This window comes from Meles meles, chromosome 14, assembly GCF_922984935.1.
Source record: "Meles meles chromosome 14, mMelMel3.1 paternal haplotype, whole genome shotgun sequence".
Taxonomy (NCBI): Eukaryota; Metazoa; Chordata; class Mammalia; order Carnivora; family Mustelidae; genus Meles; species Meles meles.
This window is the reverse complement of record NC_060079.1, coordinates 8,965,402-8,984,518: the sequence shown is the minus strand read 5'-3', so window position 1 is coordinate 8,984,518 and position 19,117 is coordinate 8,965,402. Positions and strand designations below refer to the sequence as shown.

At 45.2% G+C, this 19,117-nt stretch overlaps 1 pseudogene; it reads right to left on the bottom strand.

Moving 5' to 3' along the window:
* Window positions 1–2,588: 2,588 nt before the first annotated feature.
* The window catches only part of LOC123925273, a 44,500-nt pseudogene continuing 27,971 nt past the window's right edge, over window positions 2,589–19,117 (bottom strand).

Genomic DNA, 19,117 nt, shown 5'->3' with positions numbered 1-19,117 from the left:
CTGCCATGTGCCCCTCGACCGAGCATGTTAATTCAGACCATTACCCTGTGAAATGCCATTGTCTTTCAAGCCACTTCTGGCCTCTGGCTTTTGCACCCGTGTCCAGGCCCAGGGCACATGAGTGATGGCGCAGACTGAGAAACACGCCCCTCTCCCAGCTCCGGGCGTGGGCTAGGGCCACGTTCCTTCTCCTAACTTGCATTTGGAGGGACAAATGCCTACTTGAGCTTTGTAAATGGTTCTCAGGGGTAATGTGGGATTGCCGTAGGGACTGAACCACCAGCCCTGGGTTGGATCAGGCCTGGAGAGAGAGAGGGGAAAAGGATTTGGGGGAAAGATAAAACAGGAACGGCGGTTTTAAGAGTTCTGTCCGAACGTTCAGAAGCAGCAGTGCATGCCTGGGAGGTAGATTTAATTCACTGTCATGACGCAGCCTCTTCTCTCATCCCACATTTAAAATAATAATAATAATAATAATAATAATAATAATAATAATAAAAAACGAGGACCAACCCCGTGCCCCCTCAGGCACAACACTGGGTGCAGCCCATCTCACTGGAAGCAGGAGATTTCTTTACAATGCAGATTCCTGGTCAGGAGCAAGTGAAGGCGGCTTTGGAGTCTGCACCTGAGCACAGACCCCAGATGGCTCCTGTGCAGGCTGGGGCTGGGGCCTCGTGAATGCCGACCCGGTTCCATGAACAGACCCTGCGTTGGGAGGTGGGAGAGGCGTCTTCGAGTTCCCCCAGCTGCCTCCCTTCAGCAGTGTGACCTTGGACAAGTCATGTTGCCTTGATGGGTTAGGGCCCTCGGATCCTCACAGCCCCCGCCTCTTGTCCCCAACACCGGCTTCAGGATCTCAGGGGTCTGGGCTAGTATCTAGTCATGCTGTCTGGTTCAGACCTGGTGAACACCAGAGCTTCGAGCGGAATCATATCGTATCTACGCTTTCATTGTGAAGGCCGTGTTGGCAAAGGAAGGGCTCTAACCTCTCCCCTATGGCTTTATATGCCAGCCTGACCCTGGGTTCCCGCAGCTCCGAGGCCAGTTGGCCGCCCTGATGCCATTTCTGTTTTGTCAGCTGCACGCGCCTCCCCCACAACTCCAGGAGCAGCACTGCGAGGTCAGGGGCCCCGGCGGGAGAGCGGACCGTCTCTGTCCTTTACCAGCTACCGGACCTGGAGCAAGTCCCTCCGTTTCTCCTAGCCTCAGCACAAGGGGGACAATAACAGAACCTCCCTCTTAGGGTTTGGGGGCTTAAGGGGTTAACATACAGGAGATGCTGAGCCCCGTGCCGGGCACATGGCGAGGAACTGGTAGCAGAGCTGTCAGTGTTTGCCGTCGTTCAGCACCCTACAGTGTACAATGCGTCTCCATGGCTACTACATGTCCATGAGATTTCCGTAAAGACTCTTGCCATAAAGACTCTACTCCACTGTGCACATCAACACACCCGTGACTCAGAGAAGTCGTGAGAGCTGAGGTGCTAATTTCTTGGGACTCCAAGCCTGGGCTTTCTCTGATTCACAAGGATAATGTCTGATCTGCGCTGAGAGTCCCCTGTTGTGAAAGTATCAGGGCTCATGGCTGTGAAGTGTCTCGTGCCCACAATAGTACTGAGCGTCTGCAGGAGCCACGGTGGCGACAGCAGCTGGTACGTGGGGGTGTCCCCTGCAGGTGGGCTGGTGGGATTGCTGTGTCCCTTCCTTCCCTATCCCTCTGTCCCTGCCTCCCCGGCCACCATTCCCTATTCGGATCACAACATGGCAGAGAAGTAGAACCAGGAAGCAGGTGGCTTTGGGTGGGGGTGGGGAGAGATGCCGACCTGGAGTGCAAACTCCAAGCCAGACTTGCTACACTGGGGAACTCAGTGTCTACAGCACTTCCCCTTGGGCTGAGCAGCGGCCTCGGCCCTGACAACCAGGGTTGCGCATGGGGCGCAGGGCCCAGATCTTTGAGAAGAAGGGTGCCTTCGTCTAAAGAGACAAAACCACCATGAGGGCTCGAGGCATCCTGCCTGGGGTTGGAGCGTCTGAGTGACCCAAGGCCCCTGGAAGGTTCTAGATGCTGAGAGGTGGGCACAGGCCATCTCCCTTTCTCTCCAGAACCAGCAAACTTCTCTGATGCAGGCCCTCTGTCCCATAGGTCCCGTTTGTAAACAGTGCCAGGTTGCCTTGGAATGCCTGGTGGTCTTAGTTCCAAGTAAGTCAGGTCAGGAAGTACCAAAGGTTGTGACGCTGTGTTCGGTGTAGGGCACCAGCCCTTGAAGGGCATTAGGGGAGACAGATGGGCCTCACAGCACAGGGGAGTGGATGAGAAGGAAACTGAGCCCCTTCCGTGAGAACAATGGTTCCCTGTGAGGGTGTTGGGCTCAGAAGCATAATAACCGCCCCAGTTCTCCTCTCGGTGGCCACACAGTTGGCCAGAGATGTTCCAGGAGGCAGTTTCTAGGGGCTACGGGTCTGGGCTGCTCTGTCCATCACTTGCCTAAAGGGCATAGAGCAGCTTACATTGCAAAGGCAGGAATTGTCCACTTGCAGGAAGCTCGTGTGCTGAGCAGCCCAGAGTCTGGACGGTCGGGTTCCCTTTCACAGCGTGGCCACCAGAAGCTTCCCAGGCCTGCCTCGCTCAGCCCCAGACAGACAGGCCCCAGGAGCGAGCGGGGGCTGCCGATCGGCTGAGCAGGCCCTAACTCGGCCCTGTGGCCCGGGCTTTTTATGCTCAAATCTGTGGAAGAGGCTGGGCCTGGGCTTGGGGCTGGGGTGCGGGTGTTGATGGAGGCAAAGCAGGCAACTTTTATTATCTGGGGAATTGTTTCCGAAACATTATCAACTCAGATTATTGACCACAAATTTTCACCCGAAATCAGAGAGTAATAGGCTTTTACAGTGCAGTAAAAAGTGTATTAGCTCGTTCTGGGGTGTCTCACCTCTCATTTACTCCACTGTTTTATCAATATCGCCATAACCTGACACTTCTGGGTAGAGGACGATTGTAAAGTGTCCATAGAGCCCGTAAACCACCCTAAATAGAGATTAGTATTACTACTAAGTTTAAACCCTGGTAAAAGATAATCAAATTGATGGATGTGGCTGTAAATCTCCCTTTTATCAAGGGCTTGCTCTCGCGCGGGCGGTCTCGAGCCTTATTATTTTACAAGCATCATTAATGCCCTAGCAGAATGGTGCCGTCTGCTGGTTAGGGAGACAATGAGACGCATCAAACATGCCCCCCGAAACTCTGCAGGCTCTCACTTCCCTTCCCTTCTGGACTGCGGTGCTCGGCTGTGACTCAGGTCTCCGCACGGGGACCAGTGCAGGGAAACAGGGCCGTCCCTCCAGACTACTGTCCTGTGGGGTCCTCCGGCCCGTTATTGGGGAGCTCTTGGTAGTTTTAAAGGGTGCCATTTCCAGTGCTCGTGAATGCAACCCTTTCCCAGGTGCTCCTAAGGGGCCCCTGCTTTCTACAGAGACGACTTAGGGGGCTAAATGATGCTGTTTGGCGGGGAGGGAGGGACGGAGGGGACATAAAACTACCAAACTATGACTCAGGGGAGGCAGCTGAAATACAAACGTAGTTTTTTTTTTTTTTTTAAAGATCTTATTTATTTATTTGACAGACAGAGATCACAAGTTGGCAAAGAGGCAGGCAGAGGGAGAGGGGAAGCAGACTCCCTGCTGAGCAGAGTGCCCGATGCAGGGCTTGATCCCAGGACCCCTGGATCATGACCAGAGCCGGAGGCAGAGGCTTAACCCACTGAGCCACCCAGGGGCCCCATAAACTTAATTAAAAAAAAAAAGATTTATTTATTTCATCCAGAGCAGGGGAAGGGGCAGAGGGACAGGATCCCCAAGCAGACTCCCTGCTGACCCACAAGACCACAACCTGAGCTGAAACCGGGAGTCAGGTGCTCGACCGCTGTGCCAACCGGGGGCCCTGCAAACATACATGTCCATCAGCTAATCCAAGCCTCAGTCAAGGCCCGGGGCGAACCTGTGGGCTTGGGATCCGCTCTGACAGGGGCTGAGCTCCCAAGCAGAGAGTCCAGGAGTGCCAAAAGCTGGCTTGTCCTCCATCTGGTCCCTTCTCTCTGGGGCCACTGGAATGAAGGGACATCTGCTGCTTGCCACCCATCTGTTTCCCTTCCAAGGCAGTTGCATAACCCTCGCAGGTAGAGTAGCTAGCAGCTGGGGTGGGCTTTGTGGCTCTGGTCTTGCCCTGGTCTGGCAGCCACCTTAGGGCTCCAGATGCGCCCAGAGTTAGGTGGTGGCTTCTTTAGGCATTAGCCTTTCTGGGCCTCCCAAAGGCCCCATCTGCCTAAAGAAGGGACTTCCTTAGGTGTTTCCAATGCATTTTGAATCCCAGTTAACCAGCACCCGATTATGTATGGAATAGAGATCCTGGGGGCCAAGACTCTTCTGCGTACCTGCCCCTGACCTTGGCAGTGACTCTGAATTGAGCCTGTGGGTAACCGGGCTTAGGGCTGTGCGACTGCCGTGCCTGACAAGGCCAAGTTCTCGGGCCCCTGGGCGAGCCTCGATCTTTGGCTGGCCTTGACTGCAGAAACGGGAACACGAACAAGGAAATAGTCCCACAGAAGAGTCATCTGGGAGAGACTGGATTTGCTCACAGCAGATAAACACAATTTTTTTTTCTTTTTATTGCCTAAAGCTAAGCGATATGTACCTTGGTTGGAATTAGCCGGCTGAAAGTTCAAGAGATAAGCAGCTTCTCCTGGCATGAGTGATCAGCAGGCTCAGCAGCAGGGTCTTGTTTTGGGAGGCCTCACCTTTTGAACTTGGGGCCCCGATTCCCCTTGGCTGTTTCATAATCTCCAGCAGGAGGGAGTATGAGCAGAGAGGACATGCTGGGCCCTGTCACAGGACCGCACCTCAGCATACAATGCTGGTGTGATTTTGTCCCTGAGTTCACGCTGGGCTGGGCCACTCCACAGGACAGCAGAAGTACTTAGGGTCCTGTTGTGTGTGGGGGCCCCAGGGCTCCAGAAGCTTCTTCAGGCCCAAGGCCTGCCTTAAGCTCAGAACTTAATGGCAAGCTCATAAAGCCTTCCTCTCTTTGTGGGGTTTCTGGAGAAAAGTGGCCTCAGTTTGGATGAGGTCATGTTGAGCACTTGTAATTTCTGGGCGCACTTGTTACGAGGCTGTTTCTTGGGGCTACTCCCCAGGATTGCTGTGCAAAGACCCACATCTACTCAGGTTGGGGAACTTGGCCCTGCAGTGTGAAAACCAAGAACCACAATCTTGGAAGTGAAAAACTCTCCCTCATTTACAGAGAGGCTGATGCAGGCAAGAGAGCTTTGTGTCTTTATGTTGTGCAAACGAGCAGGTGCTTGTCCTTGATGAAGGCACAGTCAGCCGCCAATGAACAGACCTCCCCTGCTTGGGACATTTGAGCATTTTGCTATGACAAGCACGGGGCCGTGAAAACTAGTCTGCAGAAATATATACACAGCACGAAGTACATACCCATCCACTCACAGACTCCTGTGCCCGGGGGAGGCGCTGCGATCACCGAAGGTGAAGAACCAAGCTGAGGCCTGAAGAAGACGATTCTAGAGCCCTTAGCACAAAGAAGTCTGTTCTCAAAAGGTTTTCATAAAAATGATTTCTCTGGTTCAGAGTCTGCTCATTTAGCACCTTGTTCTATGGGTGTTTATGAAATGCCTCTGTGCCAAGCATGCTCCCGGGCTCCCAGGATATCAGTGAACAAGACCCCCCGTCCTGGACCTTGCAGAGCTCCCGGGAGAGCAAGGAGACACGCGAACCTGGCGTGGTGTCACAGACGCCGAGGGCCCTCAGCCAGCCTCCACGCTCCCCATCCTGCTCCGTGTGTGTGTGCATATGTGTGTGTGTGTGTGTGTGTGTGTGCAGTGTGGACACACAGACCCATCGGACTTTCTCACAAGCCCGCTCCTGTCTGCAAACTCCCAGCCTCCTGCCCTGGAAAATTACAACCTGGAAGAATTGAGCGTGGGACACACATTATTTATTTTTTTTCTCTTGTAGGATATTTTCCGATTAAATGAATGTGTGTCACATTTGAAATTAGGCTCCTTGACAGAATAGCCTGTGATCCTTTTCGGGGGGCGGGGTTGGTGGACGTGGAGGGAAAAGGAGAAAGAAAGAACGGAGAGAATCACAGCAATAAGGGAAAACAGTGACAGCCACAAACAGTCCCTCGGGTGCTATGACCCAAGCCAGACTCCGATGGTGGCGGCTGGGGCAGACTTTCAGAGTGCTCTCGGTGCTTAAGCTAATAAACCCGACTATCTTGAAGAGTAAACACCGTGCTGTTTTGCCAACTATTAGATTTTTACTACTCTCCAATAAAGCGAGCGCATTATTCATTTCAAATAATATGCCACTTCTTATTTCCTAAAGATTAGCAATGGAAAGAGATGTCAACAATTTTCACTCTTTAAATTAAGTATAATAGGCTTTTATAGCGCAGTATAAAGATATCGGAGGGAAAGGCTGCAATTGCAAGCTTGATTTTCCCTTTATCTATCCCTACAGCCCCAATTTGACACTTAGGAGCAGAGGAAGCTTGTAAAGAGTCCGCAGACCCCATAAAGCCGGTGACACTTGGATTAGCCTTACGGCTCACTTTGGGCACAGTAAAGTGATAATTTAATTAACTAATGGGGCCGTAAGCACGAGGGTTTATCTAATGAGTTCCCTTCTCCTTTGCCTCCTGGTAATTCCAGCGCTGGGTGTTTACAGATTAGCAGAAGCCTGGGCCCAGGAGCACGCGGAGAAGAGCACCTTGTCCAGGTGTCCCCCCATCCCCTGCAGGGCCCCCTGCATTTCCGTCTGTGCAGCTTCTGGGGAGTCGGGACACCCTGCTGGTCCCGGAAGAAAAAATACAAAGTTTATCAGAGCTTGTTTTGAATCGTTTCATGGCTTCTCTAAGGTATCTAATACGCTTCCCGTGCCTATATTAATGACACAGGTCCTATGGGCTCCATGCTCAGTGCGAAGCTGGCTGGAGATTCTCTGGGTCTCCCTCTGCCCTTTCCCTGGCTCGCACACCCTATCTTTCTAAAATAAATTAAAAATAATAGTAATATAGCTTTCCACTGGTATTGTGTTTCTGTGTGGTTATGTGCCTGTGCCCCTGCGGGGGTGTGTGTGGGTGTGCATATGTGTGCGTGTGTGCATGAGGGAGGACGTGGGAGGAACTTTGAACTCTGCCTATCAGCCTTCCCTCCCACCTGGCTCATGTGGCAGGAGCCGAGAGCCGGGCCAGAGATCACGGCGGGAGAAGGGTGGGGGGAGGGAGAGGGGCTCCCAGAATAGCCCTTTCTTAGCCCCTGGACCCTTGGGTTCTTCGGCATTTCTTTCTTGTCTGTCCCCTGGTTCCACTGTCCTGCAGGCCACTTCTGCCGTTCTGCGGCCAAGCCCACCTCCTGGGGAAGGACTCATTCCACCGCTCTGAACTCCTTGGGGCCTCATTCTACCCCGGAGTGATCGCAGTCACAGCCATGATGCGTCACCCTGATCCCGTGACAAACCTCTGTTCTTCAGGGCCCCAGGAGGCCAGTAGGCCTAGAGGGGTCCGTTTATGGTTCTGGGACCCAGAGACCAAGAGCTCTGTGGGAGGCCTGTGTTCACCTGGGGCCCAGGCCAGCTCACACAGTCACCCTGGAAGGATGGACGCTTCCAGTCGGAACATCGTATGGTCTGGGATGCTGAGCCACTCCTTAGAAGGGAGCTGCTGGTTTTCATCTAGAGTAGGTCTTGCAGGGGGTAGACGGGGCCTACCCAGTGGGCTCACTCCCAGATTTCAGTCCTAAGGGACGCTTTCACCACCGGTTGGCCTCAAAGCCACCATCCACATGGGAATTTCAGTGACTCCTTATATTTGCCTAGAGCTGCTCTCCGCCTCAGAATCCCAGCCACTGAGCAATTCAGAAGCGGAGTTGGGCCAGCAGAGGGCGGAAAGGAGTCTCTTCAAGAGTGTGAGAGACCAGGAGAGGCTCTCCCTGGTGCTCCCTTCTCTGCTTCGCTCTTGAAATGACCACCCCATCCGAGGACTCTCCAAAACATCAGAATTCCTAGGGGAGCTTTTATACTGATGCTTGGGTTCTAGCCCAGGAATGTGGATTTCTCTCATTCTGGTTATTTCTTCTTTTTAAAAAATGTTCTCGAAAATTTGTAAGAGTTAGTTTTTTAAAAATTGCAATGAAATACATCTAACATAAAATTTACATATTGACCATTTGTCGGCGTGCGGTCCAGTGGCCGTAAGTGTATTCACACGGTTGTGCAAACATCACCATCGTCCGGCTCTTGAATTCTTCCGATCATGCAAGGCTGGATCCCTGTCCCCATGAAGCACACGAACTCTTCATCCCCCAACCCCCCACCCCCCGCCTTGGGGCCCCTGGCAACCATTCTTCTGCTTTCTGTCCCTGTGAAGGTGACGACTCCAGGCACCTCCTACAAGTGGAATCATACAGTCTTTGTGCTTTCACGCCCCGCTTATTTCACTTACCGGCCTGTCCTCATGGTTCATCCGGGGAGCAGGTACCGGAACCTGTTCCATTACAGGGCTGAAGAATACTGCATTATATTAGGTATCACAGGGGTTTGTCCTTTTATCTTTTGAGAGGCATTTGGGTTGTTTCCATCTTTTGGCTATTTTGAAGAATGTTGCTATGAAGATGGGTGTGTAAATATCTCTTTGAGTCTTTCTTTCTTTCCTTCTTTCTTTTTTTTAAAGTAGGCTCCACATTCAGCATGTAGCCCAACACTGGGCTTGAACTCACGACCCTGACATCAAGACCTGATCTGAAATCAAGAGTCTGTTGCTTAACTGACTGAGCCGCAGGCACCCGCCTGCTTTCAATTCTTCTGTATATATATCTTACAATGGAATTGCTGCATTGCCCGGGAATTCTATGTTTAGCTTAGGAGGACCTTCCATACCGCTGTCCACAACATTTTACATTCCCACCAATGATGCCCAAAGGATTCTAGTTTCTCTGCTTTTCTTGCCAGAACTTGTTCTTTTCCATTTGTTTGCTTAATAATAATCAGCCTAACAGATGTGAGGTAATACCTCCCTATGATTTTGATTTGCACTGGATAGTAATAATTTTAAAAATTCCCCAGGAGGTGCTAGTGAGCATTCGGAGTTGAGAAGCACTGAGTAAGTGCCCATTATTTATTGAGCACATATTATCAGCGTGGAATTTTTCTCCCATCCAAGTACTAACCAGGCCCGACCCTGCTTAGCTTCCGAGATCAGACGAGATCGGGCGCGTTCAGGGTGGTATGGCCGTAGACCAGCGTGGAATTTTTCTAACTCCTATTTGTTTCCCACAACCACTCCGTGAGGTAGCAGGCACTCTCTTTCCTACAGATGAGAAAATAAAGCTCCCAGAAGTGAAGATCACTCATCCAGTAGGTGATAGGGCTAAAATTCAAGTCCAGATCTTACGGTCCCCAGAGCTCCTGAGCTCATTTGGGGTCTCCCCACTTCCAGAAGAAGAGAAGGTGCCAAGGGCTAAGAGGGAAGCTGCCATTTGCAAGGGCTCAGTGCCATTTGAAAACAATATCAGAATGCGATCTTCGTTAAATTCTTGAAAGGAACTTTTTTTCACCCTCCCCCCCGTTTTTATGTAAGAAGGAGGTTTAATAAAGAAGAGTGTTTCATTTTAAATAATCATAGTTCTTTCCCTTTGAACGACACTTTAATCGTTATTTTAAAGTCATTTATTCAAATAAAACTCAGGCTTCTGAGTTTTTAGAGGGACAGAAAACTAGAATCCATTCTGTGTGTATCTCCCGTACTTACTAAGAGCTTGGAACAGGGCCATGGGTTAGCATTGGCGTGTAACCATACTGCCATCTTGTGGGAAATTAAAGTGTGGTCGTTCACACTTACGGCTACTTAATCCTCAAACCAGAATTAAGAATCTCTGTGCGCAGGCTTGTCTAGTCAAGGTCAGGGCAGGGGCGGGCAGTGTGTGTGGAAAAAACCGTGATCTGTCAGAAGCAATTCATACTATTGAGGGCCAAAGTCAGAATCACGCCCTTGGGTGATGGGACAATGGCAGATACCATCTTTGTTCCCTTTGACGCTCCCAGACTCTACGGTCCAGAGGCTGGAGCCACGGGGGCATCGGGAGGAGGGCTAACTACCCAGAACCAGGGTTCCACCCCACCCACAGAGATAAGGAGGACAAATCTGAGCTTGGGAGGCCTACCCATAATGTCTTGAGCTGAAGAAGGTCTAGAATGGGCAAGAGCTCTCTCCCCCACGCCCCTCCCTTCCCTCCTCCTCCGTCGTCTTCGTAATCACTCTATTGAAATATGTGCTGTACATTTCACACATTTCAAGTGTGTAAATCAGTGGTTTCTCATATATTCACAGAGTTGGGCAACAATCACCATCGTCAGTTTCAGAACATTCTCTTCACCCCAAACAAAAAACCCCAAACATATACCTTTTAGCCATTATTGCCCAATCCTCCCATGTCTCTGAGGCCAAGGCAACCACTGACCAACTTTCCTTTTATTTCTTGTAATTTAAAAAATATGGTTCTCTATGAATTACATTTATTATTTATTTATTTATTTTTAAAGATTTTATTTATTTATTTGAGAGAAAGAGAGAGAGTGCATGCACAAGCAGGGGGAGAGGGCAGAGAAAGAGGGGAAAGCAGACTCCCCACTGAGGAGGGAGTCCCATGCGGGACTCGATTCCAGGACCCCTGGATCATGATCTGAGCAGAAGGCAGACGCTTAACCCACTGAAGTACCAGGCACCCATACATTTGTTTATTTGTTAGTTGAGATCTAAGTGGATGTATAACATATTAGTTCCATGTGTACAACATAATAATCTGATATTTGTATCTATTACAAAATGATCACGCCAAGAAGTCTAGCTAACATCTACAGTTATAGTTATAATTTTTTTTCTTGTGATGAGAACTTTTAAGATCTACTCTCTTAGCAACTTTCAGACATACAGCACATTATTATTAACTCTAGTCACCACACTGCACAGCTCATGCCCAGGTCAACTTTATTTTGTAACTGGAAGTTTGTGCTTCACTAATTTTACCTTCTGTCTCTGTTGATTGTTTATTCTGGACATTGAACGTAAACCAGAATCATAAGATTATGTCGTCTTTTGTGAAGAACTTTCATATACAATGTTTCCAAGGTTCAATCATGTATTGACATGTAGTAATAATTCATTCCTTTCTACTGCTGGATGCTACTTCCTGGGACACATACATATATCACTTTACATTACATTACATTTACATTACATATTTGTTAGTTGCCAGATGTTAATGGAGGGGTTTTTCCCTCCACTTTTTGGCTGCTAAGAGTAATGCTGCTATGAACACAAGTTCTTACGTGAACATATGTTTGCTTTGCTCTCATGTATTCTCCTTGGAGTGGATCTACAGGGTCAAGTAGTAACCCCCTGTTTAATACCTTGAGGAGCTGTCACACTGCTTTCCAAAGTGGCTGCACTGTGGTGCTTGGATGGTTCAGGGGATTAAGTGTTTGCCGTCGGCTCAGGTCATGATCCTAGGGTCCTGTGATCGAATCCCCCATTGGGCTCCCAGTTCAGGTGGAAGACTGCTTCTCCCTCCGCCCCTCCCCTAAAGTGGCTGCACCATTTTCCGACCCCACTGACAGTGTACCAGGTTTCCAACTTTTCGACATTGCTACTTAGGTTTGTTCATCCTAAGTATAATTCTCTTATTAAATGTATGATTTGTATATATATATATATATATATATATATATATATATATATTTTACCATTCAGTGGGCTGTATTTTCACTTTCCTGATGGTGTCCTTTGACGTGCAGACCTGGTTAATGATGAATCAGCAAAATAAAATGATTTATTTTCTCTTTTTTTGCTTTTACTTTAAGCCTTATATTGGAGAAATCTTTGTCAAATCCAAACTCGAGATATATTCTGATCTGTTTTTCTAAGACTTTTATAGTTTTATCTCTCTTTTTTTGATTTGATAAATTTGTATGTTGCAATATGATTACTGTCCCAGTGTTAGTCAACACCTCCATTTTGTCACAGGCTGGTCATTTTATTTTGTGGCCAGAACATTTAAGATCTAGTCTTTTAGCAGCTTTGAAGTATGCAGTACAGTATTGTATCTTCTCCCTTTTTTCTCTTTTTTGTTAGTCTAGCTAGAGGTTTGTCAATTTTGTTTATCCTTACAAAAAACAAGCCCTTAGTTTCATTAATGCTCTATTATTTTTCTGGCCTCTACTTCATTAATTTCTGCTCTGAATTCTGTTATCTCTTTCCTTCTGCTAACTTTGGGCTCAGTCTGTTTTTCTTTTTCTAGTTTCTTGTTTTTTCTTTTTCTAGTGAAGTTAGGTCCTTCATTCTTTATGTAGGCATTCATGGCTATGAACTCCCTAAAAACTGCTTTTACAGCCGCCCTTATATTTTGGTATGTTACGTTTCTACTTTCATTTATTTTGAGATTCTTTAATTTCTCTTTTGATTTCTTCTTTAACCTCTCGGTTGTTCAGGAGTGTGTCATTTAGTTTCAAAATATTTATACATTTCCCAGCTTTGCTCTTGTTGATATCTGTTTTCATACTATTATGGTCAGAAAAGCTATTTGTACAATTTCAGTTTTTCTGAATTTGCTAAGACTTGTTTTGTGGCTGGAGAATGTTCTGTGTGCACCTGAGAAGAATGTGTGTTCTGTCATTGTTGGATGGAATGTTGTTTATATGTCTGTTAGGTCCATTTGCTTTGAAGTATGTTTTCAAGCCCTGCGTTTCCTTGTTGATTTTCTGCCTGGATGATCTATCCACTGCTGAAAGCGGGGAATTGACGTCCTCTGCTGCCATTATTGTTTCTATTTCTCCCTTCAGATCTGTTAATATTTCCTTACTGTATTTAGGCACTCTGATGCTGGTCTGCATATGTTTACAACAGTTACATCTTCTCGATAAGTTGGCCCCTTGATCATTATCTAATGGCTTCTTTGTCTTTTATACCTGTGTTTTGTTTTGTTTTTTTTTTTTTGGTTTAAAGTCTATTTTGTCTGATATAAGTGAAGCTACCCCTGCTTTCTTTTAGTTTCTATTTGCGTGGGATATCTTTTTCCATCCCTTCATGTTGAGCGTGTGTTTGTCCTTAAAGTTGAAGTGGGTCTCTTGGAGGCAGCACATAATTTGATTCTTTTTTTTTTTTTCTTACCCACCCAGTCACTTTGGGCATTTTGATCGGAGAATTCAATCCATTTACATTTAGAGTAATTATTGGTAAGTAAGGGCTTGTTAATGCCATGGTATTAATTACTTTTTGGCTGTCTTGTAGTTCCATTGTTCCTTTTTTCCTCTCTTGCTGCCTACCTTTGTGAATTGGTAATTTTCCTCTGTGGTATGCTCTGATTCCTTTCTCTTTATCTTCTGTAAAGTTGCTATAGGTTTTTGTTTTGTGGTTACCATGAGGCTCACCTAAAACACCTTACAGATAGATATAATGGTCTGTTTTAACCTGATAGCAACTTATTTAACCACATACAAAAATTATCCTTTTACTCCCTCTACTTTTATGTTTCTGATGTAACAATGTACTTTTTTCATACTATGTATTTGTTAACAAATTATAGTAGCTATAGTTACCTTTCATACTCTTTTCCTTTAACCTTTACACCATAGTTAAGTGGTTACATTCATATTACAGAATTAAAGTTCTCTAAGTCTGACTATCCATTTACTTTTACTCTTGTGTGGTATATTTTCATATGTGTTTATGTTACTAATTAGTGGCTTTTCATTTGATTCTGAAGAGCTCCTTTCAGTGTTTCTTGTAAGGCAGGCCTAGTGTGGCTGAACTCCCCAGTTTTTGTTTGTCTGGGGAAGTCTTTATTTCTTCTTCATTTCTGGAGGATAATTTTGCCAGATGGAGTATTTTTGGCTGGCATTTTTTTCTTTCAACACTTTGATTATATCATTCCAGTTTCTCCTGGCCTGTAAGGTTTCTACTAAGAAATCTGACCGCCTAATGAGGGATCCTTTGTAGATTAAAATCTTTTTTCTCTCTCTTGCTGCTCTTAGGACTCTCTCTGTCTTTCATTTTTGACAGTTTCATTATAATGTGTCTTGGAGAAGAATCTTTTGAATTGAATAATGGGATGGTCTATTAGATTCATAAACTTGGATTTCCAAGTCTCTTCCCAGGTTAAGAAAGTTCTCAGCTATTATTTCTTAAAATTAATATTTTTCCTCCTCTTCCTCTCTTCTTCCTCTGTAACGTTAATAAGTCTGGTATTCATCCTTTTTGATGGTGTCCTATAGAACACTTAGGCTTTTTTTTTTTTTTTCCACTCCTTTTCATTTTTCTCCCTTGTTCTCCTCCTACTGGGTTATTTCAAAGTTCCTATCCTCTGACTCACTGATTATATCTTCTGTTTGGTTCATTCTGATGTTAATGCTCTCTGTTGCATTTTTCATTTCATTTATTCAATTCTTCAGCTTCAGAATTCCTGTTTGATTCTTTTTTTTTTTCCATTTTATTTATTTTTTTCAGGGTAACAGTATTCATTGTTTTTGCACAACACCCAGTGCTCCATGCAAAACGTGCCCTCCCTATTACCCACCACCTGTTCCCCCAACCTCCCACCCCTCACCCTTCAAAACCCTCAGGTTGTTTTTCAGAGTCCATAGTCTCTTATGGTTCTCCTCCCCTCCCCAATGTCCATAGCACCCTACCCCTCTCCCAATCCCACCTCCCCCCAGCAACCCCCAGTTTGTTTTGTGAGATTAAGAGTCATTTATGGTTTGTCTCCCTCCCAATTCCATCTTGTTTCATTTATTCTTCTCCTATCCCCCTAACCCCCCATGTTGCTTCTCCATGTCCTCATATCAGGGAGATCATATGATAGTTGTTTTTATCCGATTGACTTATTTCACTAAGCATGATACGCTCTAGTTCCATCCACGTCGTCGCAAATGGCAAGATTTCATTTCTTTTGATGGCTGCATAGTATTCCATTGTGTATATATACCACCTCTTCTTTATCCATTCATCTGTTGATGGACATCTAGGTTCTTTCCATAGTTTGGCTATTGTAGATATTGCTGCTATAAACATTCGGGTACACGTGCCCCTTCGGATCACTATGTTTGTATCTTTAGGGTAAATACCCAGTAGTGCAATTGCTGGGTCATAGGGTAGTTCTATTTTCAACCTTTTGAGGAATCTCCATGCTGTTTTCCAGAGTGGTTGCACCAGCTTGCATTCCCACCAACAGTGGAGGAGGGTTCCCCTTTCTCCGCATCCTCGCCAGCATCTGTCATTTCCTGACTTGTTAATTTTAGCCATTCTGACTGGTGTGAGGTGATATCTCATTGTGGTTTTGATTTGTATTTCCCTGATGCCGAGTGACGTGGAGCACTTTTTCATGTGTCTGTTGGCCATCTGGATGTCTTCTTTGCAGAAATGTCTGTTCATGTCCTCTGCCCATTTCTTGATTGGATTGTTTGTTCTTTGGGTGTTGCGTTTGCTAAGTTCCTTATAGATTTTGGATACTAGCCCTTTATCTGATATGTCGTTTGCAAATATCTTCTCCCATTCTGTCAGTTGTCTTTGGTTTTGTTAACTGTTTCCTTTGCTGTGCAAAAGCTTTTGATCTTGATGAAATCCCAATAGTTCATTTTTGCCCTTGCTTCCCTTGCCTTTGCCGTTGTTCCTAGGAAGATGTTGCTACGGCTGAGGTCGAAGAGGTTGCTGCCTGCATTCTCCTCAAGGATTTTGATGGATTCTTTTCTCACATTGAGGTCCTTCATCCATTTGGAGTCTATTTTCGTGTGTGGTGTAAGGAAGTGGTCCAATTTCATTTTTCTGCATGTGGCTGTCCAATTTTCCCAGCACCATTTATTGAAGAGGCTGTCTTTTTTCCATTGGACATTCTTTCCTGCTTTGTCGAAGATTAGTTGACCATAGAGTTGAGGGTCGATTTCTGGGCTCTCTATTCTGTTCCACTGATCGATGTGTCTGTTTTTGTGCCAGTACCATGCTGTCTTGATGATGACAGCTTTGTAATAGAGCTTGAAGTCCGGAATTGTGATGCCACCAACTTTGGCTTTCTTTTTCAATATTCCTTTGGCTATTCGAGGTCTCTTCTGGTTCCATATAAATTTTAGGATTATTTGTTCCATTTCTTTGAAAAAAAATGGATGGTATTTTGATAGGGATTGCATTAAATGTGTAGATTGCTTTAGGTAGCATGGACATTTTCACAATATTTATTCTTCCAATCCAGGAGCATGGAACATTTTTCCATTTCTTTGTGTCTTCCTCAATTTCTTTCATGAGTACTTTATAATTTTCTGTGTATAGATTCTTAGCCTCTTTGGTTAGGTTTATTCCTAGGTATCTTAGAGTTTTGGGTACAATTGTAAATGGGATTGACTCCTTAATTTCTCTTTCTTCTGTCTTGTTGTTGGTGTACAGAAATGTAACTGATTTCTGTGCATTGATTTTATATCCTGACACTTTACTGAATTCCTGTACAAGTTTTAGCAGTTTTGGAGTGGAGTCTTTTGGGTTTTCCACATATAGTATCATATCATCTGCGAAGAGTGATAGTTTGACTTCTTCTTTACCAATTTGGATGCCTTTAATTTCTTTTTGTTGTCTGATTGCTGAGGCTAGGACTTCTAGTACTGTGTTGAATAGCAGTGGTGATAATGGACATCCCTGCCGTGTTCCTGACCTTAGCGGAAAAGCTTTCAGTTTTTCTCCATTGAGAATGATATTTGCGGTGGGTTTTTCATAGATGGCTTTGATAATATTGAGGTATGTGCCCTCTATCCCTACACTTTGAAGAGTTTTGATCAGGAAGGGATGCTGTACTTTGTCAAATGCTTTTTCAGCATCTATTGAGAGTATCATATGGTTCTTGTTCTTTCTTTTATTAATGTGTTCTATCACATTGATTGATTTGCGGATGTTGAACCAACCCTGCAGCCCTGGAATAAATCCCACTTGATCGTGGTGAATAATCCTTTTAATGTACTGTTGAATCCTATTGTCTAGTATTTTGGCGAGAATTTTTGCGTCCGTGTTCATCAAGGATATTGGTCTGTAGTTCTCTTTTTTGGTGGGATCCTTGTCTGGTTTTGGGATCAAGGTGATGCTGGCCTCATAAAATGAGTTTGGAAGTTATCCTTCCATTTCTATTTTTTGGAACAGTTTCAGGAGAATAGGAATTAGTTCTTCTTTAAATGTTTGGTAGAATTCCCCTGGGAAGCCATCTGGCCCTGGGCTTTTGTTTGTTTGGAGATTTTGGATGACTGTTTCAATCTCCTTACTGGTTATGGGCCTGTTCAGGTTTTCTATTTCTTCCTGGTTCAGTTGTGGTAGTTTATATGTCTCTAGGAATGCATCCATTTCTTCCAGATTGTCCAGTTTGTTGGCGTAGAGTTGCTCATAGTATGTTCTTATAATTGTCTGTATTTCTTTGGTGTTAGTTGTGATCTCTCCTCTTTCATTCATGATTTTATTGATTTGGGTCCTTTCTCTTTTCTTTTTGATGAGTCTGGCCAGGGGTTTATCAATCTTATTGATTCTTTCAAAGAACCAGCTCCTAGTTTCATTGATTTTTTCTATTTTTTTTTGGTTTCTATTTCATTGATTTCTGCTCTGATCTTTATGATTTCTCTTCTCCTGCTGGGTTTAGGGTTTCTTTCTTGTTCTTTCTCCAGCTCCTTTAGGTGTAGGGTTAGGTTGTGTACTTGAGACCTTTCTTGTTTCTTGAGAAAGGCTTGTACCGCTATATATTTTCCTCTCAGGACTGCCTTTGCTGTGTCCCACAGATTTTGAACTGTTGTGTTTTCATTATCATTTGTTTCCATGAATTTTTTCAGTTCTTCTTTAATTTCCTGGTTGACCCATTCATTCTTTAGAAGGATGCTCTTTAGTCTCCATGTATTTGGGTTCTTTCCAGCTTTCCTCTTGTGATTGAGTTCTAGCTTCAGAGCATTGTGGTCTGAAAATATGCAGGGCATGATCCCAATCTTTTGATACCGGTTGAGACCTGATTTGTGACCCAGGATGTGATCTATTCTGGAGAAGGTTCCAGGTGCACTAAAGAAGAATGTGTATTCTGTTGCTTTGGGATGAAATGTTCTGAATATATCTGTGATGTCCATCTGGTCCAGTGTGTCATTTAAGGCCTTTATTTCCTTGTTGATCTTTTGCTTGGATGATCTGTCCATTTCAGTGAGGGGAGTGTTAAAGTCCCCTACTATTATTGTATTATTATTGTTGTGTTTCTTTGATTTTGTTATTAATTGGTTGATATAGTTGGCTGCTCCCAAGTTAGGGGCATAGGTATTTAAAATTGTTAGATCTTCTTGTTGGACAGACCCTTTGAGTAGGATATAGTGTCCTTCCTCATCTCTTATTATAGTCTTTGGCTTAAAATCGAATTGATCTGATATAAGGATTGCCACCCCAGATTTCTTCTGATGCCCATTAGCATGGTACATTGTTTTCCACCCCCTCACTTTAAATCTGGAGGTGTCTTCGCGTCTAAAATGAGTTTCTTGTAGGCAACATACTGATGGGTTTTGTTTTTTTATCCATTCTGATACCCTGTGTCTTTTGATTGGGGCATTTAGCCCGTTCACATTCAGGGTAACTATTGAGAGATATGAATTTAGTGCCATTATTAGCCTGTAAGGTGACTGTTCCTGTATATTGTCTCTGTACCTTTCTGATCTACTACTTTTAGGCTCTCTCTTTGCTTAGAGGACCCCTTTCAATATTTCCTGTAGAGCTGGTTTGGTGTTTGCAAATTCTTTCCGTTTTTGTTTGTCCTGGAAGCTTTTGATCTCTCCTTCTATTTTCAATGATAGCCTAGCTGGATAGAGTGTTCTTGGCTGCATGTTTTTCTCGTTTAGTGCTCTGAATATATCATGCCAGCTCTTCCTGGCCTGCAAGGTCTCTGTGGATAAGTCTGCTGCCAATCTAATATTTTTACTATTGTATGTTACAGACTTCTTTTCTCGGGCTGCTTTCAGGATTTTCTCTTTGTCACTAAGACTTGTCAATTTTACTATTAGGTGAT